Here is a 23,808-nt window from a genome sequence, read left to right on the forward strand (position 1 = left end):
ATTAAATATAAGTTCTGAAAGTCCAACTTCATTGAGTTAACTTTCTAGTATCTCGTGCAAAAAGCTGGAAATACGTTCATGAGATGAAAATAACAATTTCGCTTTTTCGTATAAGCTAATCGAAACCCGAAAATATAGCAATTCATTCTGGTGTGTTATAAAGGCTTTGAAACCGAAGCAGTTGTGAATGAAAAATTTGCCGATATCGTAATCACGTGTGAATCCTGTGCCATGGAAATGTTTCTAGGGGTAGATTCGATTACTATTACTTAACTTCAGTTGTTGTATGAAAATGTAAATCGGAGTAGACTACAGATTGAGTTCAGTATACGAAAGCTGTGTTTGAATTTAATAGATTTTTCTACCTAAAGCATACCTAGCTCCTCAGTTTTGAAAAATAATCTAATTTAAAAGTACGTATAGGTACGAGATTCGTTTACTTAAGTACCTATGCGAAATTTTTGATAATTCAAAATCAAGGCGTTATGATAATTAGGTACCTACCTATAGCGTTCAAAAGGGGTTTGTAATGAATATGTGAGAAGTTTTGAAAAATAAAACGATTACCTATGTGCCTTTAGCTAGGTACCTACCTATCCTACATTATCTAATCATTGGATCAGCTCAGCTTCCACGTATAGAAAATTTTCATACTATAGGTTGGTACTTACGATTATGTAGCTCACCAATAACTACTTTTCAAAATAGGATGTTATCATCTCTGAGGAATTCGAGCGCACTCCTATGTTTTACTTTTTCAGGAGGAAGAGGCGATTGTTTTTAATAAATCCTATAACTCATTTGAATTATTAAGTATATATAGATTTAAACTTAGTCATTGTGGTGCCCGGTTTTGGGCTTGTGGCGCCCAAATCGGGCACCACAAGGTCTTTTTATATAAAACGATGCAGAATCGAGTGAAATGCACTCTAAGGTGAAAAAAAAAATGTTTAAGGCAGGCACCACAAGTACCAAGTTTATGTATCGGGAACCTCTATGACTAACTATGATGAAAAATCCAAACTGCACTAAAACACCTTTATCATACATATATATATGTGATCCTCTATGTACGCGGGCACCACAATTACCATAAAAGACCCGGGCACCACAAGGTACTAGGTAAGTACGTGTATTCATATACATATAAATCAGTTTACCTTTAGTATCTAATTTTTTCAGTTTTACTTGGTATCTACTGTATCCAGATACTTTTTTGAGAGGGGATTTTATTCAATTCAGCAGTAAACTTTTTTGAGAAGGAGTTTTATTCAATTCAGTATAGAGAGAATAGACGGATACCTAATTAATTTTAATTCAGAATTATAAATATTACCTATAAAGCGTGAACACTTGAAAATTTGAAGTACCTAGGTATTTTAAATCGGGTATAAAGAACATTAGACAATCGTTATCATTATCAGCCGTAGATGACATAGGGAGAAACTTCAACGAAAATAAAATAGTATGTTTAAAATCGACATTCAACACGGAAGTAAGTATGAATTCTCTGGATAAGTGAGCCAAAGTAAATACCTACGGAGGGTTTTCTTTTAAAAACTTCATTAGTAAGTTTGGTTTTAAGAAAAGAACAGTGAAATTATAGTATACCTACCTACAAAAAATGTGAAGGAAATAATGGCTTTTTACAACCGCCTTTGAAATAGGTGGTTACTCAATACTCACCCACCATTCTTTTGTAATGAATCATTCATCATTTAGGTACGCGAAAATTCGAGTAATTGAATCGAGAGTATTTCGTTATTCTAATGAATTTTCTATTTCAAATGCAAAATTTTTGTTCAAGTTTTATAGGATTTTCAGAGATAAAGACAATAAAACGAATTTTCTGAAAATCTTGACGCATTTCTGTTTCATTTAGTTCGCGTTAAATTTACGATTTTAAATAAAAATTGGATTGGCACGAAAAAAGCTTCTTATATACGTGAGTTACCAAGTTTGCAATCTTCTTTTGTGCTATGGTTTACTGGTTTGTTATTTGAGGGGTCCGTTGACGTTGATGTACAATAAACTATTTTTTTTCCAGTCGAAATACCTAATGCCAATTATTTGCTAGGAGAAGAGAGGGGATTTTAATTTCGAATTGAATCTTTCAAATGATTTGATATGGTAACTGCGGTGCCTAATGCTACATGTTAATTAAAACCTTTAGGTATTTAAGATATTTGTTCATTTTAAAGGAGGTATCTAGCACCTACCAAGTACCAAGGTACCTACCTATGTGAGCAAAAAACAAATCAAGTAAGTTTCTATAAGTAACAGTAAAAAAGTGAATGTTTCTTTTTTAATATCTACCTGCCAATATTCAAGTGTCTAATGTTGCTAATAACGTAATTGAAGGCGTTTGGATACCTCCTACTTATAAAATGAAAGGTTAAAATGGGTTAATACGTATTACGTATAGTCAGTAAAATACACAGGAACCAAATTAACATATTCGACGTGTTTAAAATAAAGACACACAATCATCACCACTTACCACTCCGCATCAAAAAGTAATTTGCTTTCTTGAATTTGATAAATTCACGAACATTTGACAGTACGTGAAAGTTAAAACTTTGCTGGAAACATTTTATGCGAAGAAAAGTCATGATACTGGTTCATTATTATGAATTCAAAGTTCATCATCCACTAATGACAAAGGAAACGTTTTCCGTATGAGCAAATTATCGCTGTAGATTAAAATGAAATTTTACTACTTACTTAATGACCATCTCTAACGCAAACTTTCACGTAGTAACAAGTTTCCTGTCACATAAAATGATTTAAATATTCGCATTATTCTAAAATATTGCGTTTGTTGTGAAGTTTAAAGTGTCAAAAGTTTATGCTCAACTTGAAATTCAAGACCGATAAATTTTGGTTATCATTTTGAATCTATAATTATTGGATGCTGAGTGAAAGTAAGGAAATTTAAATTTTTGACGACTTGACTGAATTTTTAGAGACACGTTCTTTGCGGTGCGTGTGCGTGTTGTAGACGGTAGATTACTTACTGTAGAAGATATGTCTTATTATACCTTACCTACTTACTTCAACTGACCAATCATTATGACGATGTTGAAAAGTTCATAAGTAGGTACCTACTTACGTAAGTCAGATAATTGAATACCTAGCCTATTTGAATTTTTACCTATCTTATGGGTATCTATTTGAAGAAAGACTCAGAAAAATTGTTCGATGAATGCAAGTCCTAGGCCTTTTGTAGGTACTTATCCCACTCGGTAAATTTTTAATATCATTTTTTCCATGCTCATAGATTAGGTACCAATTTAATATTGCTTCAAATCAGCTGGATGACCCGTGGTCATTAAAACATATAAAGAGAAATCATTGCACTTGTACACGAAGCTATTAATCGTTATATTATTTTTGTATGAAATTTCCTATAGTGGCCCATTAGGGAGAGATTTCGTTTAATGTTGCGTCGGAAATTTTAAAATGATATGTATCATGCGGTGAGAACTAGTATCAACAGTTTTTCGGTTACTGACCGCATGCTTTATTCTTTAGTTAATAAATAAAATGAACTTTGCTGGAATTCTGTGAAAAGTTGTAAAATTCATAATGGCGTCATTCTATAACTTGTTAGTTTTATTGTCCATAAAATAACGTTTGAAAATAAGTTTGCAAACAACGGTTGACAATATTTTTTTATTCATACTGATGCCCATTCGGGCGCCAGCAATGCAAGAAACAAAACAGTTTTCAAATTTAAATTGTATAAAAATATACCCGCTTTTTTGATAATAGAATTATTGTTCTTTTTATTCTAATAGAAATTGACGTTTACTCGGATAGTTTGAAAATTTATCGCTACATGACTTGGACTTTGTTTCAACACTTTTAGACTTTGATGCTTAAAATCGGGAAATATTTCTGAAATGTGGACATACGTAAGTATACCTATATGTATATCAGTTAAATCACAGGCAAAATTCAGAAGGTATACTTATACCTACGGAAGTTCCCCACTATTCTAAATTTTGTCATTTTTAAATATGGCTTTATAACTAGGTACTTAGTATCCATTTAAAAACATGATCAGATTCTTTTCATGATTAGAATCATTCGCGTTTTGTTGTACAAATTAAAAATGTAGGAAGTTTAACTCTCAACTCGAAGGGATGTAGCCTTAGGCCATTGCGCTAATTTATTTTTCAGATTCGATTTAATTTAGATTCTGTATCAAGGAATATGAGGCGCGGCTTTCATACTTCGTAATTTCGAAAAATGTGAGCATTCATTTGGAATTTTCTCCTTCGTTACCTTCTATTGCTAACAAAGTTTGATTCGATGGTACAATAACGATTTGTCTCGTTTCAGTATAAAAATGTGTTTTTCTTTAGCAAGTAAAGTGTACCTACAACATGAAACTGTTGACTTTATTTTAAAATTCGAGAAGCCATTGTTATAGTTTGACGAAGTAGGTACAAATACAATATTTATTTAAATGCAGACCCATATTTTGTACTTATATTTACCCGCCTTTTCTGAAATAAGGAAAAATATCTCTTCAGTGAGCTGTTCTATGGAGTGCGCGGTATAGATAAGCATTTACCTATTCCATTGTCTAATCGTAATATTTCTTTTAATTTAAAAATTATTCTAATTATTGAATTATGAAATACCTCGATAGAAAACAACCTTTTCCTTCATTTGTTGACCCTACAGCATACAAAACTTCCATATAAAAATAAATTAGGTACTTACATGATATTATAGGTAGGTATCTTGAAATCGCGCTGTGTTATATGTATGTACCTAGGTACCTATAGCTGCCATAGATAAGCGAAAGCAGAATAATTCAATTTGGAATTTAAATTAAGTGATTTCGTAAGTAAGTAGGCAGGTACAGCTGTTCATGTAGTTTTACCATCCCATAATTTGAAGTTTAGGTACCTATCATCTATGGCATGTAAGTGGTAAGTACTGTATTTCTGATCGATGAAAGATCAGACATCAGATTAACAAAAATTTGAGGCTATATTTCAATGTAAAGTACCTACCTATACTCAAACAGACGAGTAACTGATTGTTAGCCATGTAGTTGATCAAAATAATTGATCTTACCACACAGTAAACAGCTAGTAAAATTCGCAAAAACCATAATGGGTACATTATTATGTTTTAAAAAAGGAAAGTTCAGCGATACTCATTTTGTAACTTGAAATTTAACAAATCACATAAAAATGTGTGGATAAACTGGCCACTGATCACTCAGTGCACGTGAAAAATATACATAGTTCTCAGCCAGTAGTTAATAACTGTGATTAAACAATTTGGATGCACTAAAACACCTCTGAATTACCTAACAAAAACAACTTCGATTTCAGTAATTCTAATTCACAATCATACTTCACTGTGAGTAGGTACCTACCTAAGTATATCTGCTCTTTTCTTTTATTCAAATGACACTTATCAGCTGATCAACTATAGTCAACTAGGTACTGAATTTTTGGGATCAACTAGGTAGGGGAGAAGGAGGATGTTCTGGACAGGGTGATGTTCTGGACGAAATCTAGTTTGACCACTTTGACTGTGCCTAAAAATTATTTTTTCATAAGAGTACGTGGCATTGTGATACTACATGCGTTTGCACTGACAAACATTCCCCTGGGAGTTCTTATCAAAAAAATATGTGACTTTGTCTAAAACCTGTGTGATTTTTTCGCCGACAACTTTTTTTAGTTTTCAATATTTTGAAAAGAAGAAACGACCGGAGAAAAAACTGCAGGCAATTATGAAAGTAGTGAACCTTACTTTATAACGTGAATTGGTGATATTCATCCTAGAACGCTTTCAACTCGTAATATTTCCGATTGATTCCAAAATGAGGGGGTGTGATGTTCTGGACACTTTGCTTATATTACATGTATGGAATACCTACATTGTCTCAGAAACTGAAGAAATGCATGAAAGATTGGAAAACTGGCCTAGAAAGAAAGAAAGCTTGGTTTTGCGTGGATATGCGTCATTTTCGAAATGTGTCATTTTTTTTTTTTTTTTTTTGCATGATGTTTGCCTCGGATTTTCAAAAAATAACCAAGAGGTTGTGGAATGCCCTAAATGTTCTGAATAAACGCATAAACTGTTTTTTAATAAATTTCAATCGTTTTTCCTTTGATTAGAATACCACATCGTTGATTTTAGGTACAATTTGTATGCTGTCCAGAACATGGCACCCTCGCGTCCAGAACATGGCACCCAAAGTTATGTTCTGGACAAAAACATCGAAATTTTCAAAGTTGAATTACTCCACCAGTTTTGTATTTAAAAATTTGCAAAAAATATATGTGGTATGTGTCACCCAAAGGAATCGTTTGCCGCACTTGATCAATTTTTTCCACATTACCGGGAGTCAAAAATCGGGTTCAAACTTTTTTGTCCAGAACATCCTCCCTCTCCCCTACCAGTCATTTCAGTTTTTGACCTTGAAATCTTGAAATTAAAAAAAAAAAAATAAACAGAATCAAATAAATAGGTTATTTGAGCATGCATACAGGGTGCCCGGAAAAATCGGGTACCCCTAAAAAAGTTTTCTGCTAAATACTTCGGTTGGTCACAGTGAATGATAATAATGATAGCACATGATTGGTTGTTGGACTGGAGAGATAACATTCCACCAATCATGCATCTATTTCACGTTGCCAACCTATATTTTTAATGAAAAACTTTCTTTGGGGTGTACCCGATACCTATTTCTGGGCACCCTGTAGTTTATGAATAGGTAATACTTATGTATGTACATACATATGAATGCAAAAATGATCGTACGGTGCTTTGCTCATCACCTCAAGTTTTCACCTATTTTCAACATGCTAGGTGAGTCGATTGGAGGTGACCGATTTTGAGTCCCTACCATGCAGAAATCAGGGTACATTTCCCCGTACCCCCCCCCCCCCCATTTTGAGAGGGGCGGTAAAAAGCACCTAGAAGGATAGTGCTAGGTTAGTGCTGGTTAGTGCACGTATCGCCGACGTTAGTGCACGCCTCCTTCACCCCCATTTTTTAAAAAATATGTGGGGGGTACAGGGAAACGTGGTACCCCCCCCCTTCGCGGAATGGGGTTAAAAACCCTCTAGAAGGATAGTGCTAGGTTAGTGCTGGATAGTGCACGCATTCCCGACGTTAGTGCACGCCCCCTTCACCCCATTTTTTAAAAAATATGTGGGGGGGGGGGTACAGGGAAACGTGGTACCCCCCCATTCGCGGAATGGGGTTAAAAATCACCTAGAAGGATAGTGCTAGGTTAGTGCTGGATAGTGCACGCATCCCCAACGTTAGTGCACACTTTCTTCACACCTTTTTTTTAAAAAGTTTGTGGGGGGGGTACGGAGAAATGATTTACAAAAAAAGGGGAAGAACGTTGTTGAAAGGGTTAAAACCCACATAGTTCGATTCAGTTTCGTTAGTGCTGGTTAGTGCACACACTTATACAATTATTCCCCCTCCCCCTCCCTCCCTCAATATTAAATAAATAATTTTACACCCTATGGTCCAGTAAAATGAGCATCGAATAGGGAAAATCGAAGTGGCAAGCTGATTTTCGGTATGTTGGTCCATTTTGATGTCCTGAAAACGAATCCGAGGAGTCTCCTACTGTACCGGGTGAGCTCCCCCCCCCCAAATCAGAGTTTGGCCAAAATCTCGAATAGTACAATATACTGACTCTAGCGCAAAAATGGTTTTAAAAAATGTTCTTCTACTTGAACGTCAAATTTCCCATCAGATGAGCGATTGATCAATTTTCCGGTCCCAAGGGAGGTGGACCTACGGCGCTCCGAACATAAGGGGATTTGGGATAGCTTCATAACGTTGATAGTTAATCATCATTAAATCGATTATATTATTGTTTTACCAGGCGAATTATTTTACTCCTGTTCCGAGGTGTATTTTTTAAGTGTTTCAATGACTTTTCAATCTCTCCCCAAGCGGATTTTCACACACTTTTTCGCAAAATGTGATTTTCTGTCTTCGCTGAAGACTCATCTCCTCCCCTCACTTTTCCTCAAATTTTTCTAAAAGTCCCGATTCTGTAACATTGAACTGAAAATTCCCTTTAGGTACTTACCTTTTTTTAAAGGCGTTCCCATAGCAGTCTTGCTAAAAAAAAATCATTTTCTCCACAAACTTCTAAAAGTTTGGAGGGGGGAGTGGGATAGGAAATCACATACTCTCGATTTTATGTGAAACAAACAAACTTTGGAGACTTTCATTTCTGAAGACTTGAGTGAACTTGAAGCAAATCTGATAGTGGAATTTTAGAAGAATTACATAAGGGGTTTCAAATCAATGATAAAATTTGAAAACTTCAACTTGAAATTGGACTTTTAGGCAAACGTATTGAAGTTGAAATCTAAGTGAAAAAAAAATATTGCAAATACTTTTTTTTTTAGATTTTGTGTGTTTATAATTGAATCGGTGAGAACAGAAAGGGACCAAGTCACATTTTCGGAATTTTTTTTTCACGTATATGGGGGTTTCAAAGTACGGCGGATCGACTGGTGATGTCAGATTTCCGCAAAACTGCCGGGAAAGTGGTATTTTGGTGCAGAAAAGGGGCGTATCCCCATTTATGACTTTTTTGTAAAAATTTTTGAATTCCTTGAAAAATAACTAACATTTTTGAGAAAACCATTTTTTGAAATTTAAGTTCATCTCTGTACAGAAAAAAGACGAAAAAATTAACAACTTTGGCAAAAAGTCTTATACCTCAAGGGGTTTTTGGTTAATTCAAACGAGATAGCAGTCTGAGTGATGTACTTAGATGTAGAATCAAACCCCACTCGTGCCCGAGCAATTTCAAGAGAAATTTTGATGATTGAGTGCAGAACGGGTCTAAGTCCCATTTGTTTAGGCAGCAACAGCGCCGGCGCTCATGAATATTTTTTTTCTAAACAGTGCTGAAAATTGTATTTTGGGGTCTTCTTTCAATGACCTTAAGCATGTTTACCAAAAATTTTAAATTTCCGAATTAATCAGTTTTTTGTTATTCCTGAAAACTGCGAAAATGGACTTAGCCCCTTTCTGTTCTCACCGATTCAATTTATGATTACTTAATTTCACATTTTTGCGCTGCTTATTACGATTGAATTGGAAATTTCATTGGGAGAACGAGAAGGTAGGTAGGTAATAGGTATTCAATGATTTAGGTTCACCCCCCTCGCCCCTTCAGAGGTGAGAAATATGAAGGAAGGTTCATTTTATGGCAAATTTTTCCAATTTGACCCATATTGAAGAAGATTGATAGGAAAAAGTTTCAAGGGGCTTGGGACCTACAAAGGGAGAGAATTCATTACTCTACGTTGAAATGGGTGTTTGAAACTCGTATTAACATTCCATTCGACATTTTTACATTTTTTCGTACATTTCAATTTATTTCACGTACGTTATATGGGCAAATAACTAAATGGTGATGGGCAGGTGGGAGGGGTAACACTGGTAGTCCGCCCTGAAAATATTACGATCAATATTAACTATCAACGTTATGAAGCTATCCCAAATCCCCTTATGTTCGGAGCGCCGTAGGTCCACCTCCCTTGGGACCGGAAAATTGATCAATCGCTCATCTGATGGGAAATTTGACGTTCAAGTAGAAGAACATTTTTTAAAACCATTTTTGCGCTAGAGTCAGTATATTGTACTATTCGAGATTTTGGCCAAACTCTGATTTGGGGGGGGGGAGCTCACCCGGTACAGTAGGAGACTCCTCGGATTCGTTTTCAGGACATCAAAATGGACCAACATACCGAAAATCAGCTTGCCACTTCGATTTTCCCTATTCGATGCTCATTTTACTGGACCATAGGGTGTAAAATTATTTATTTAATATTGAGGGAGGGAGGGGGAGGGGGAATAATTGTATAAGTGTGTGCACTAACCAGCACTAACGAAACTGAATCGAACTATGTGGGTTTTAACCCTTTCAACAACGTTCTTCCCCTTTTTTTGTAAATCATTTGAGGAGCTGGATATCAAAACGCCGTAAGTCCATTTTTATGAAAATTGAGATAAGAGTGTTTTCCTATGTAAAATTCAACGGGGAATCGATTGCAGCCATCGTCGTAAATCCATCTGCCATGCTTCACCTCGAAAATCCCACTCAAAGTTGAGATTTACTTCAAAACGCAGTAAAAACCAGCAATTTTACTTCAAAACGCAGTAACTACACTATTTTTCGCGTTTTTTGTGTTTTAAGGTTGGTAAACATTGATTTCAGAAGGTGGTTACTGTTGGTAATGAAACTACAGACTTTTAAAAAATTTCCAACATATTGTTCAATCATAATAACACTTGGCCTGAACATAAAAAACAAAATCTTGTGTCATGACTCAGTCACTATGGGAAACGGCGCTTTAATTTTGAATATTTTTTTTACTATTTAATAGATAATAATCATTAAAATGGTTCTCTACCCATGTGTTTTTATTTCAGTAAGAGAGTGCCGGTGTATTTACTGCGTTTTGATATAAAATGTGCGTGATTTTTGTAGCAAGTTTCAGATCAAAACGCAGTAACTTTTTTTCTCCCCCTTCCCACGTTCCCCCCGGTTCTCAAAAATTTGGGCACTTTCCTGTTTTGAGGTCATGGTGACTTCCCCTTTCCTCTGATACCACATTTGACCCCTTTCGACTCCCCCCGACCCCCTCACAGTTTTTCCTCATTTCTGAAAATTTTGCAAAATGGACTTACGGCGTTTTGATATCCAGCTCCTCATTTCTCCGTACCCCCCCACAAACTTTTTAAAAAAAAGGTGTGAAGAAAGTGTGCACTAACGTTGGGGATGCGTGCACTATCCAGCACTAACCTAGCACTATCCTTCTAGGTGATTTTTAACCCCATTCCGCGAATGGGGGGGTACCACGTTTCCCTGTACCCCCCCCCACATATTTTTTAAAAAATGGGGTGAAGGGGGCGTGCACTAACGTCGGGAATGCGTGCACTATCCAGCACTAACCTAGCACTATCCTTCTAGAGAGTTTTTAACCCCATTCCGCGAATGGGGGGGGGGTACCACGTTTCCCTGTACCCCCCACATATTTTTTAAAAAATGGGGGTGAAGGAGGCGTGCACTAACGTCGGCGATACGTGCACTAACCAGCACTAACCTAGCACTATCCTTCTAGGTGCTTTTTACCGCCCCTCCCAAAATGGGGGGGTACGGGGAAATGTACCCCAGAAATCACGTTTATCGACTACCAAGATAGCACGCGTTCGTCTTTTGTTTTCTTATTCGGCATTGATTTACCTACTCATTACTTACTGGGGGCCCAGAAATATCGTGAACCCCAAAGAACGTTTTTTTACAAACAATATAGGTTGGCAACGTGAAGTAGATGCATATGATTGGTGGAATGTTATCACCTCAGTCTAACAACCAATCATGTGCTATCGTTATTATCATTCAGTGTGATCAACCGAAACATTTAGAAGAAAACTTTTTTAGGGGTTCACGATATTTCTGGGACCCTGTACGTCGGTATCAAGGTAGGTATAAGTAAATACCTAATTTTCAACCCTAACACTCTATAAACTGCTATAATAATCCATGGGATGAAAATGTCTGATTCTGGGTAATACGTTTCTCTGTGTAATTTTGCTACCTATTCCACTCTCATTTTGATTACCATCTTCTCACCGACTTAATTTTTCCAGCATGTACGACATTGCTAGTTTATTTTTTTATCGCTCTCTTTTCTATCTCATCAAATTTCTCTCTTAACACGCAACAAAATTCCAACGAGTGTCATTGTTGATATTTTATAAGACATTCAAGAGGAATAAGTACCTATCTAGCTATCTTTAAATATATACCTACTTATGCAATAGGGACCAACTTTACATCAAATTTCAGAAGGCAAAACCTTGAATACTTTGAGTGGCTAAAAAACTATTAAACAATAGCACCGAAAAAGAAACAATATTACAATATTTCATAATTTCATACCAATTTCTCACAAAAATTCCGCAAGATCAAAATTTCAAAAAATAAGGAACTACACACACTCCAAACAATCATTGTGAAATTTACATAAGTAGATAATGGCCCAAAATGATTCTTATGGCTCACCCATGGTTAAATATTTTTTCACTTTTCAGTAATTAATTTCAAGGCCACGTCATGCAAGTGTCCCGCGCGAATTAAATAATTTTTAATTAGTGTTGCCAAACTGCCGAACGTAAAATTTAATAAATGTTTACTGCTCAACACGCAGCAAAGAACAGGGAAAAGAAAAAGAAGTGATTCGATGTTCTCCCTTGGCAGGGTGAAAAAAGAAATACAATGTAAGAATCGGAAAACTACGATCAGGATTTTTTCTGCCGTTGTTGGGGCATTATTTTTATACAGCACTTCGGGGACTGGTGTAGCATTTCTTTACATGTGCGGATATTAAATCGGACGAAGAACCAAGTTTGTTATTTTTAAAAATGGCCCATCATTTGTTTTATTATTTTTTTTCTGCTTTAATACGCGACGATATCTCGAGAAGACTTTCACACTTTGTATAAGTCGCCTAACGGTTTCTGATAAAAAATTGTTGGTGTTATTTTGAATATTTTGTTTTCAATATGTTTCTTTCGCTGGAAAGTTTTCTCCAACCTGATTCAAATTCATACACACGCGAATGTTATTTCAAGAACACGGAGTTCCAAAACCATCGGGTGTTACTAACAAGATTGTGATATCATGTGTAAGGCTAAAAAGCGTATTTACAAGTTGGTGAGCATAAAAAAATCTTTGTTTTATAGGCTTTGTATAAGTAAGCATTTTAATTAACATATAACTTGAGGGATGAACTTCGTGTTTGAAGAAGCGAAAATAAATTATGCTACTCTGAGCATTCATTTTACAGTTTATTAAATCATTAATGATGCAAACGTGTGCCTTCTTAAATTTGTTATACTCGAAAGCTCTCTTATTGTAAGTTGAAAAAAATACATACATAGGTAGGTGTAGGTACTTAAAACCACAGCATAGTCTTGTAATTTTTCTTTATCACTTTTCCTTTTCTTTTATCGTCTTTTTTACTTCACATAATACTGTTTCAGAAAAATCAAATTTATCAAATTTCTCCACTTTAATACCTTAGGTAGGTTACCTAGCATCAAAGATAACTTTACCACCAAAAGTGCAACTATGGTACGTAAATGGTAAGTATGTTTTGTTACGACACTTATTTATGATAGATGAGCAAAGATTAATATTTGAGTAGGTAGATTTTATGTAGCAAACAGCGAAGTATACCTACGCCTGCTTGAAATGTCCAGGTCATGTTAGTACTTCTTCTTGTGCAATTTTTTCATTATATGGCATGAACGTTTATTTGCAACGCATGTAATATGTAAGTTTTCTTTTGAAAGAAAACTCTTTCCCTATTTAAAATCATGAAATTTTCAACATACATATTAGGTACCTACATTTTTTCATTTGAAGCATAGGTACGTTTCCAAACCGCACCAAGTCCAAAAAAATATTGATAAGAAATTCATGGTACCTACTTAGTACAGTTTGGAAATGTAGAAATGGCGACTACATGCTAGATGGCGCGTTCGCTGCAACCTCAGAAACCTTAAAAATGGACTTAGTGCAGTTTGGAAACGTATGCTTCAATATTGTAATTGATTGTTATTGAATATATTTTTATTATATCCGTTTGAATTTCATCCCTTTCGTGTTTTATGCAAATTGCATTTTAGAAACAGTATCAATTACCTACGCTTACTTAGGTCTGCATGAAAAGATATTATCTACATATCTACCGCGAGTGGTGTACCTACTCTTACATAGTAAGTTTACAGAAATAGCACCACGAATGTGATGGAAATTGAAAAATTGATAGTTGGAGCAGGGACGAGACCAAGCGTTCTCTCATTATGGGAAGGGGGGTGAACCAAAATGTTGTCGACTTACATGAGCGAGGCACTATAGCTTCACTCAGGTGAAATCGGTCGGCCATCTTTGGTGCAAAATTATGATTTCAGCCATAATCACAGCACAGTACAGCTGTTCGGCAAGTGACGTCACTGTGACGTTTCATAAAAATTCTATTGTTATTTTGCACCAAAGATGGCCGACCGATTTCACCTGAGTGAAGCTATAGTGCCTTAACATGAGAACAAAATAGGTATCTACTAATTTTTCCGAATAAAAAGCCGAGTTTTTGAATTAGATGAGAAAACAGTTTTACAAATTGATACCTATATGTACTCGTACGTATATTAGGACTTGAAGGAGAAAAATTTTCGTTTTCTCGTTTCAACTTTTAAATGCCTCAAACATGACATTTTTTCACTTTGCAAAAGAGAAACAAATTGGCTCGAGCGAAGCGAGGGCAAAAGCTTTTGAAAATCCGTATTTTAATAGATGAAAGAATAACGTTTTTTCCATGTGAAGAGTTTGATTTTTTGGCTTCAAAGTTTCAGAATTTGAATGAGTTTCTTAAAATAGGAATTTCAGTTTTCAAAAATCAAATCAAAAGGGACCGGACGAAGTGAGGGCGAACGTTCCCGAAATTTCATGTTTCGAGAAGTAAAAAAAAAATTATTTTCTATGAGGATTTTATTTATTGATTGAAACACTTTTTGAGTTTGAATAATTTTAAAAGTTTCCCTAGCGACCAAACGATATCTTTTCATATCTCATACAAGTCTGTATCATGTCTGTGCTATATCCATACAATGGCGAAAATGTCCGCCTATATCGCTAAATCGTTGTAAATCTGATGATATCTCAGCGATATTCAGGGATATTCAGAAATCTGACCAGCGATATCTGCAAGATATAGCACTGCTATAGTATATATCACATAGATATCTGAGGAATATATTTTCGATATCCAGAGGATATCGTTTGCTATATCGCTAGATATCTAGCCTATATCTGTAGATATCATCCGATTTCTGTGAAATAGGTACCCATCTATATCGTATGTATATCTTTCTTCTGGTGAATTTTGATATAGAGTTTTCGAACCACATTGATGTAAAATCTAAGACATGAAGAAAATACAACAAGTCACAAAGAATAATTTTGCATTGTAAAACAAAAAAAGTCAATTTTTTACACCAGTAGGTAATGTAAAAATTTTCACTTCTCTTGTTTTTCAATACCTACAAGTAGGTACAAAATTACTCTCTATGACTCACAGTATTAGCTTCAAAACATACATTTCACATCAATACAATTCAAAAATTCTGAGTAAGATCAATAACCTCACTCAAATATGGAGAATGCCTCACTCTCAAAGCTCACAAGCCAGTAACTAGGGAACCTCACACAGGGGCACCACTGGCCCAGGGAGGAGGTGCCAGGGCAAATCGTTTATTTATTGTTATCTCTTGTGTGGTACCAACCACAATATCTGGCCTAATGATCATACATATAAGGTACATACATTTAACAAAAGAATGATTATGATGTGTTACTTTTGGAGATATCACTTTATTTTGGAGTTTTGATAGTAAAATTGGTCACAACAAAGTTTCGAAAAGAATTCAAATTTTTAAAATTACGTTTTTGAAACGTTTTGAACCATGTTTTTGTAGAAAAAAAAAAAGGCATGTATATATTTTCAAAAAATGAGTTGAAATAATAAAACAAAGTACCTCAATGAAAATGAAATCACAGTCTAATGGAATTTGTATTGGTAGCTTCATCATTCCATTTAAAAATGCTCAATTCTCAAGACTTCGGAAATATCATCCAACACAAACACATACACTGATTTATAAAATGTTTCAAAAAAACTTCACCATCCTTAAAAAACAAAAAATGAACAATGTTATGAAACATTCCAGAAAACACTTTAGAGATAACAAACCATCAATTTCACTTTTCAGCCATCTTGACTTGACTGATACTCTACACACATTGCACTCCTTACTGAATACAAAAAAACGTGTTGAAGATATCGTTCTATATCTTGGAAATCTGTAGGATATCGCTACTTTTACATAAACCACCTCGTGTAGAAACGATATTCTACAGATATCCTAGAGATATCACCAAACCCATATCCTTTCCACAATATCGAAACGATATCTAGAAAAGTTATGATGAGAAATACGTTGTTGCAGATATCGATAGATATACCTGTGACATGGTTGATATAGTCAGACATACATACGATATCATTATAAGAAACTGAATCGCATAAATCGTTTGCAAATCGTAAAATGCTATTCAGATATCTATGTGGCATAAAAACGCCAAGTTTGGTCGATAGGGTTGATATTGAAAAAGAAAAACTAATAAGCCGTAGTGAAGTGAGGGCTGAAGATTTTGAAAATTTGTACCTAGTAAATTATTATTTTCTCACAAAAAGTCAATTTCTTTACATTTGACATTTTTAAAAATTAGGTACCTAGTAGAACAGATATTTCGCAAGCGCAGAAGTTCAGAAACAGAAAAAAATGTATTTAGCCCAAGCGAAGCGAGGTAAAAAAAATTTCAAGAATGTGCGAATCAAGCTCCAAAAAATTCGGCAAATAAATAAGTCATTATTATGAAGTTGAAAAATATGTTGAATTCGTCAAATCTCGGCAAAGTCGGTAAATTTTGATCGACTTTTTTAAAGCTGACAACTATGGGAGGTTTACCCCCACCCTAAATTAGTCTTTGAGTTGGAGTAGGTAATATTTCTTAATACTTGCTCTTAAGGATTGTTCATCTGTTACCATAAGTAGTTCAATTATTTGTGATATCAAAACAATAAAAAATAAAATAAAAGCCCATATGGAACAGGATTTTTGTTTATAGAATACCTATGCAGCACATACTTCATGAAGTTGGCAAGTACCTAACAAACTTCATCAATACACAATGCAATAATATTAAAATGTTCAGAAGTTCAGCGAGATTGACGATTGTGCTTATTTTGATTGTGAAATTTATTTTAACAAAATTACATACTTACACGTAGCTTGTCAGTTGAAGGCTATTTTACCAGAACATTTTCAAGGTAGGAGACAAATCAAGGTTTTTGCAAATACTCGTATGTATGTATACCTACTTGGTCAAGGCCGTCAAGGGGCATAAAAACATTTTCCAATTTTTAGGTATCATTTTGACAACACTGTGTTATTAAGAGATACCTACATATAAAATTAGAACTTGAATAGTAGAAAAGAGCATAGTATCCAAAAACATTGAGGATAGATGTTAATCAATGTTCGGTTTGACAGATCAAATGGAAGAGTGGGCTACCTACACTAACTATAGCGCGACAGCTAAAAAAGACCCGATCCGTTGAATTGATTTTCAAAATAATACAATCCCTCAGTTTCGAACTAACTTTTTATTCATACTGAGAACTGGGTCGTACGTAGAGAATTGTTTAGAACCATACAATTTTTTTTGTATTGAATAGGTGGGTAGTAGGTACCTACCTAATTGAAAACTGGATATTTTTTACCTCTTGGTATTTTCTTATTCCCAGCAACGAAATAGGGTAATGCGAATTTAAAAAATCTTCTCCGGCAAATAGGTATATGACCAGGTACCTACAGTAAGTAGCTGTTAGCTAAGTAGTATCTCTCCGTCTAAAATGTGCTGCAAAACCTGTTACTCATGTGGATGAAAATCGCCACTTTTGCATACTTTTGGCCATGCTTTATGGGTATGCCTAATTACCTACATCAGCTGTCAGACCACATTAAGAAACGATCTCGGGTTAATTCACACAAGTTGTAGAATTTTTACTATTATAGGTGTAATTAGTTTAGTTTACCTATGTATAAAAGCATTGCAAACATTAAACTAACGTTTCATTTTCACAACATTTACCTATCTGCTTCCAAATTGGGTCAAACTTTCTGAATGCCCCGCGTTATCACATCTCATATTAATCATTTATAGAATTCCAGGCTATTTTAACCAAATCTTGGTACGCTTTCCCAAGATGAAAAAAAAACTACTCAACTAGCTTTTTCATACAGTCCTTACTAGTTAGGTACTACTACTTACATATAGTGCGTACCTACTGCCGCGCTTCCTATAGCACAGTTTGATTAGATAGATACGAGTATCCGATCAGCTCTGGTGGTGTGGTGGTGAGGACTGCTACTCGTAGACGAAAAAGTGCACGAAAAAGCTACTATGTAGTTTTATCCGCTAAGAAGCTTGGACTAATGTATAATAGCTTATTCTCTCCATTTGGGACTCGTTTACTCCTGTAGGCAGTTATGCTAGTAGTTTATTCGTATTTCGTACCTAGTTTTACCTTTTGACTTCTAGTTCAGTAGTTCTTGATCCAAGGTTTAGAAGAGCACGCCACGCCATCACTTCTGGTTTGGAAGTGTGGTACCTTCTAAAAGTTCTAAAAGAGACACATTCGCGTGAGGAAGACAAAAAAAAATTTCTGAATTTCGGTCAAATTTGGTAAATTTTTAAATGGTTTTTCGCATCAACTTATTTACAATTAATATTTTGAGGTGTGCAGACCTTTATCTTGTCCTCCCTGAAGAGGGATGGAGCCTAAAATGAATCACTTTTCTATTGGCGTGAGCTACTCATTACGTAGTCAGGATTACTTGTCACACGTCTTCGATATACTCGTATTACACTTTGTACCATCGACCTTGTAAATAATCTTGTTGCCGAACATAAAGCGAACTGAATAAGCTGCAAGGTCGATGCTTTGTACCTATAGCTCTACATGTCTCTACCTACAGAACTATTAGGTAGTAAGTAATAACAACACAGCAAAGGGTGGTCTTCTGGAAAACTACACACATCCGAAGTAGTAGAAAACTACTATTGACTATACAGCTTAACTACTAGTTTTCCAGTAGTTTTTTGTTTCACCATGAGTTTAGCGATATCTAAAACAATTTTCACTTGTCGCGTATCGATGAGCGTCGTAAACGTGAATTTTCATCTCTTTTTTTTTGTTGCTTCCCTATTCGTGCCACAATTGTGAGTACTTATTCACTAAAACATCGTTATTTTTATCTGCTCTTCCCCTATGCTGCGAAATTGTTTCCCATTGTATAACGAAATAGAACCCCAATACAGTATCTTCTATTACCCATTTTCATAAGATTATACATCGTGTATTGGTATAAATGTATATGTAGGTATAGGTACATACCTACATTGATACAAATTCAGCGTTACATCGGATTCAGCAAACACGGGGTTTTCGCGTGTTTTATTCTGCAGACGTGACGTAAGTACCTCTACCTACCTATCTTATCTTTCTGTCGTTCACCTGTACATCTTCAAGCGAGAATTTTTTCAAATTGGTTCATTTGACGAAAGACACGTTTTAAACGAAGTACCAACCTACGTAGGTACGTAGTACGTACTGATTAATTTCAAGTTGAAAAATGATTGAAAGAAATAAGTACCTAGGTAGGTAATAAAAAAGCGATGATAATTTTGTCAAAAACAAAACACAAACCTCCCCGCAATAAAATTGCCAGTAGAACGAAGCAGACAAATATTTAGGTACCTAAGTACCTACTAGGTACCTATTTCAGAAATTGAATACTCGCATAATAGACTTTCTTATGTCGAAATATTAGCATCATAGCTTGGCACGACTGTTTGATTGATTATTGCCTTCGCTTCTACAAATTACACAGATTCAAGAGAAAAAAATCGACATCTTTGATAAGAGAACCAAGAATATAAAAACCCGAGGATAGACATGGAAGCTTAAAATTTTACTCGGCAACTGTCATGAACACTTGCTATCTCGAAATCACAAAAACGAAACGGTTACACGAAGCACGTACAATTTGGATGTTCACGTTTTTCCATTATGCACAAACAAGCCAGATCGAAATCGGGAAATAAAAAAAAATATCGTCAATTGGCAAAAGAGTATTAGACCTATATAGTAGCACATGGGTATCCAAAATTAAAATTACAGTTAGCAAACGAATTAGCCTTTGCACTTACCGAATTTAAGTCAGTAATATATTACATACCTATTTCTTCTACCTTACAGTAGGAAAGGTGCAGTACCTACCTATACATACATTCTCTCAAGAGAAATGGGACCAAATAATCAATAAAAAATGAACCTTCGCATAAAACATATCAAAAATTTATCGTTGGTTGTCTAGCATAATGAAAATTTGCAAAATGATATTATTGGTCACGTATTTGCCTTCTTGATATAGGTTTTGGTAAATGTTTTATGAATTTACAAAGCACATAAGATGAATTCCATACCCCATTTCGTGTCCAGCTTTATTACATTTGTTTGCAAAATAACCGTTGAGCCTTTGGTAGATACACATACCAAACACACGCCTTTCCTTTTGTTAATAATGTATGCGTTTTCACAAAAGCAAAACGAGGTGTTATTTTGTGGAATTGTATCAGGTAAAATAATCTGTATTTTACTACTTATACGAGCGTTACATTTTTCTTTTCATTGTACCTATTGGAATGTTGAGTTTAAATTTTATAGATAATTTTATGATGAATTTTATGTTCGATCAATCGGTTCTGATATACGAGTACATACCTACGTATTACATAAGTAGACAGGTAGGTATCAAGTGTGTTAACACAGAAACGAGTTATTTTATTCACGCGTTGAAACAGAATTTTTTTCCTTTTTTGCTGGAGATCTTCCTTTTATAGAAAAAAATTGACTAGGTAAAGTTTTTCAAAATCTAGTGTTTGGGCAGAAATTATGTTAAAACGTTTTAAAGAAAGGAAAGTTTCAAGGAAACGAGAGACCTTGTTGAGTACCTATTTTTTCTCCTTTCAAGAGCAAGAAAATTTCCACAAAAGGATTACCCCTGCGTTAGAGCGTAAAATAGACTTGTAGTAAAGTAAAAATGTCTGTTTTACAGTTTCCGTTATGTGAATTATATTTTTTTTTATTTTTATTTTTTTGGAAATGGTGTTCCAAGACTCAGCTGAAGCGTGGTGTATTTTTATTAATATCGCAACGATGATGTTTGTTGTACCCGAATTCCGAAATGATTTCGTTGTTGAGTAATTAAAACTTTTCAAAAGTTGAGATTAAGACTTTTGGTATTAGATACTTATTCCCTCTGGTTCGATTGGTGTTTCTTTGTTTTGATCAATGTCTCATCTCAAGAGTCAAGACGATTGTTTGTGTAGGAAAAATCTCACAGAAGAAATGTCAGATTTTCGTTCGATACCTACATACACGTTTATAGTAGATTTCTTCATCTTTTTTTGGAGACGAAAAACGGCGGTATGGTTTCTTTCTTAATTTTCAACGTAAATAAGCATTTTCCAAGTATTCGTTGATAAAATCAGCAACTGATCTACATAAAAGTACCTTATCCGATGAAATTCTAAGAAAGCAAACCGAAGTTCACACTTTTCTGTTCTTGAAAAAAAAAGAAAAAAAATGAATCAAAGATCCGCCAATGATTCATGTAATATTTCGTGAGAATAACGAAGAACATTATGACATTACCTACCTACTGTGTATGATATTTTGATGCCTAAAAATATTGAGAACGATTCGAATTCCTTATTTTAAACCAATACGATATCTTATACTACCTAGTTTAAGTGCGGAATACGATATAAAGGATTTACAGTATACATATATAAGAATTATGATTCCATGGTTTTGAAATTTAACGAGATAATCTGATACTTTATCACACGCAGTGTTTCATTTATAACTTTCATTTGGTAATTTTATTGGTTTTAAGTTCTCGTATACAAGCTTGAAAAATGTCACGTTTGTGATAAATTTGTGCCCTGTTTTTCCGCAATGTTGATCGTGAAAAAGCAGCTTTAAGAATTCCGAAAGTTTTCCACGTTTTCGCTACAAATAGATAGGGACCTATATTTTCCACAAAAAAATCGATATTTCTTACGATCATGTAAGGTTGGTACCTATAATAGTTTATTGAAGACGATACTTATGAAAAACTAAGAGCTATTACAACTGTAGGTAGGTACTAGGTAGCTTATAAGTACATACATTTATAAATTTTGATTCGATGCTGTGATAACACTCTTTATGTAGAGTAATTTATCGATGAGCAGAACTTTTGATATGATGAGTAGGTAGGTAATACATAGCCTTTCGTATATCTTTCGGCACGTGATATGTAAACATATCTTTTGCGAGGCAAAAAAAATGTAGGTATGGTACCCAAGTGGCAAGTACGTAGGTATGTATATACTACGTAGGTATACGTATAAAACGGTTAATCCGACATTTTTTGTCAACTTTGTGTAAATTTCATAACAGAAAATTGTTTCTTTGTTTTCATGCAACAACATTCGAAACACGAACACCAAAGAAACTAGAAAACACCCATATTAGTCCAGATAATTTACATGTTATGAAAAAGTTTATGGTCAACCTAAAATGACAAGAACGACGTCTTTAATTTTTTTTTTCACTATATGGTACCGAAAGCCTTACAGTCTCGTAATATGAAATATTTTGTAGATAAGTACGGTACCTAACTAGATCTAAGAGAAGAGTGTCTGTAGATACCTATTTTTGAAGATTTTAAATATATTCACGATTGAAGTACATAGTGGTCAAATAGATACATAGGTAAGGTAATTAGGTACACATAATGATATTTAGAGAATGTGACTGTCATCTTCACCCTTTAAACTTCTTTCAAATATTTTTTATTTAAACTTAACTGTTTACCATATTCATGCTTTACCAGACCAAACTGTTAATGTAGGTACTAGGTAGTTTGATTACATTCCATGAAATATTTGAAATTATTTTCAATTCAATGTTCAGTCGTGCAAAATGAAGCTGTCCTCGCATTCGAAGTTTATTCGTTTTTCTTTCCATCTACCGAATCCATTTCCTCTTGATACCTAACGCATTTTTGAGTTCAACATAAAGGTACCTACCTATTTATACACGGTACCTACCTGAAGTGTGGGCAGTTGGTTTTATCACTATCTAATTCCTAATTCAGGATTCGTAAAATGTAGGCAGGTACATGGTCAAGTACAAGTTATGTATTCACCACATCATTGCTCATCTTTTTCTCCTCAATTGAATCAAATTTCAATGTAAGGACTTTATTTTATCATTTTTTTCGGTAACACATAATAGGCCATGTATTTTTCAAACTAACCGTAACTTGTGAAGCATAGATTCTGTTTCAATGACTTAAGGAGTTAAGGCCAGATTAGGTAAGGCTTTGTGAGTTTTTTTTAACCATCAGCTAAGTGTGTACATCACGCAAAAAGATACATATTAGATAAGTAACTTCACGCATTAACGTTACTACTTTCTTCTTGTCGGTTCGGTTTTCGTCGACTTTAATTTTCGTGGATCCTACTTATACATTATAAAAAATAAAACTAAATAGCGAAATTCATTTTAAAGAAAAAGTATGCTAAAAACATTCAATTTACCTAATCTATAGGTCTGTTATCCTCACTAATAGGTATTCAGTTTTACCGATTTTTCTTCAATAGTGATGGTTGTAGACTGTAGGAATGGTGAAGGTCTTGTGAGATTTCAAGTTTCATCGATATCGGTTCTGCTGGTTTCTAGATACTTAGGTATTAATTTTTAAAAAATTTTGAAAATAAATTTTGTCACGCGATAAACTTGGAAGCATTTGAGCTTTTGGTACATGATGAATTGAAGATTATGGCGAAATGTCAGGCTAGTAGCCTTGTTGTGAAATTTTAAATCTGAGAAATTCAATTTTTAATGAATTTGTGTGCTGATTCACCCCACGCAGATTTTCACATAGGTACCTACCTAATTTTGTCTGCGATTGCACTCGAAAGCTATCTATAAAGTTTTGGATCATGGTGATAAGTCGTCAATAGTAGGAAGG

At 34.7% G+C, this 23,808-nt stretch overlaps 1 protein-coding gene across 3 annotated transcripts in view; it reads right to left on the bottom strand.

Annotated features, from left to right (window-relative positions):
- The window catches only part of FMRFaR (FMRFamide Receptor), a 123,865-nt gene that overhangs the window by 37,694 nt on the left and 62,363 nt on the right, over nucleotides 1-23,808 (bottom strand). The window lies entirely within an intron of this gene.

The sequence above is a fragment of the Planococcus citri genome, chromosome 1 (genome assembly GCF_950023065.1).
Source record: "Planococcus citri chromosome 1, ihPlaCitr1.1, whole genome shotgun sequence".
NCBI lineage: Eukaryota > Metazoa > Arthropoda > Insecta > Hemiptera > Pseudococcidae > Planococcus > Planococcus citri.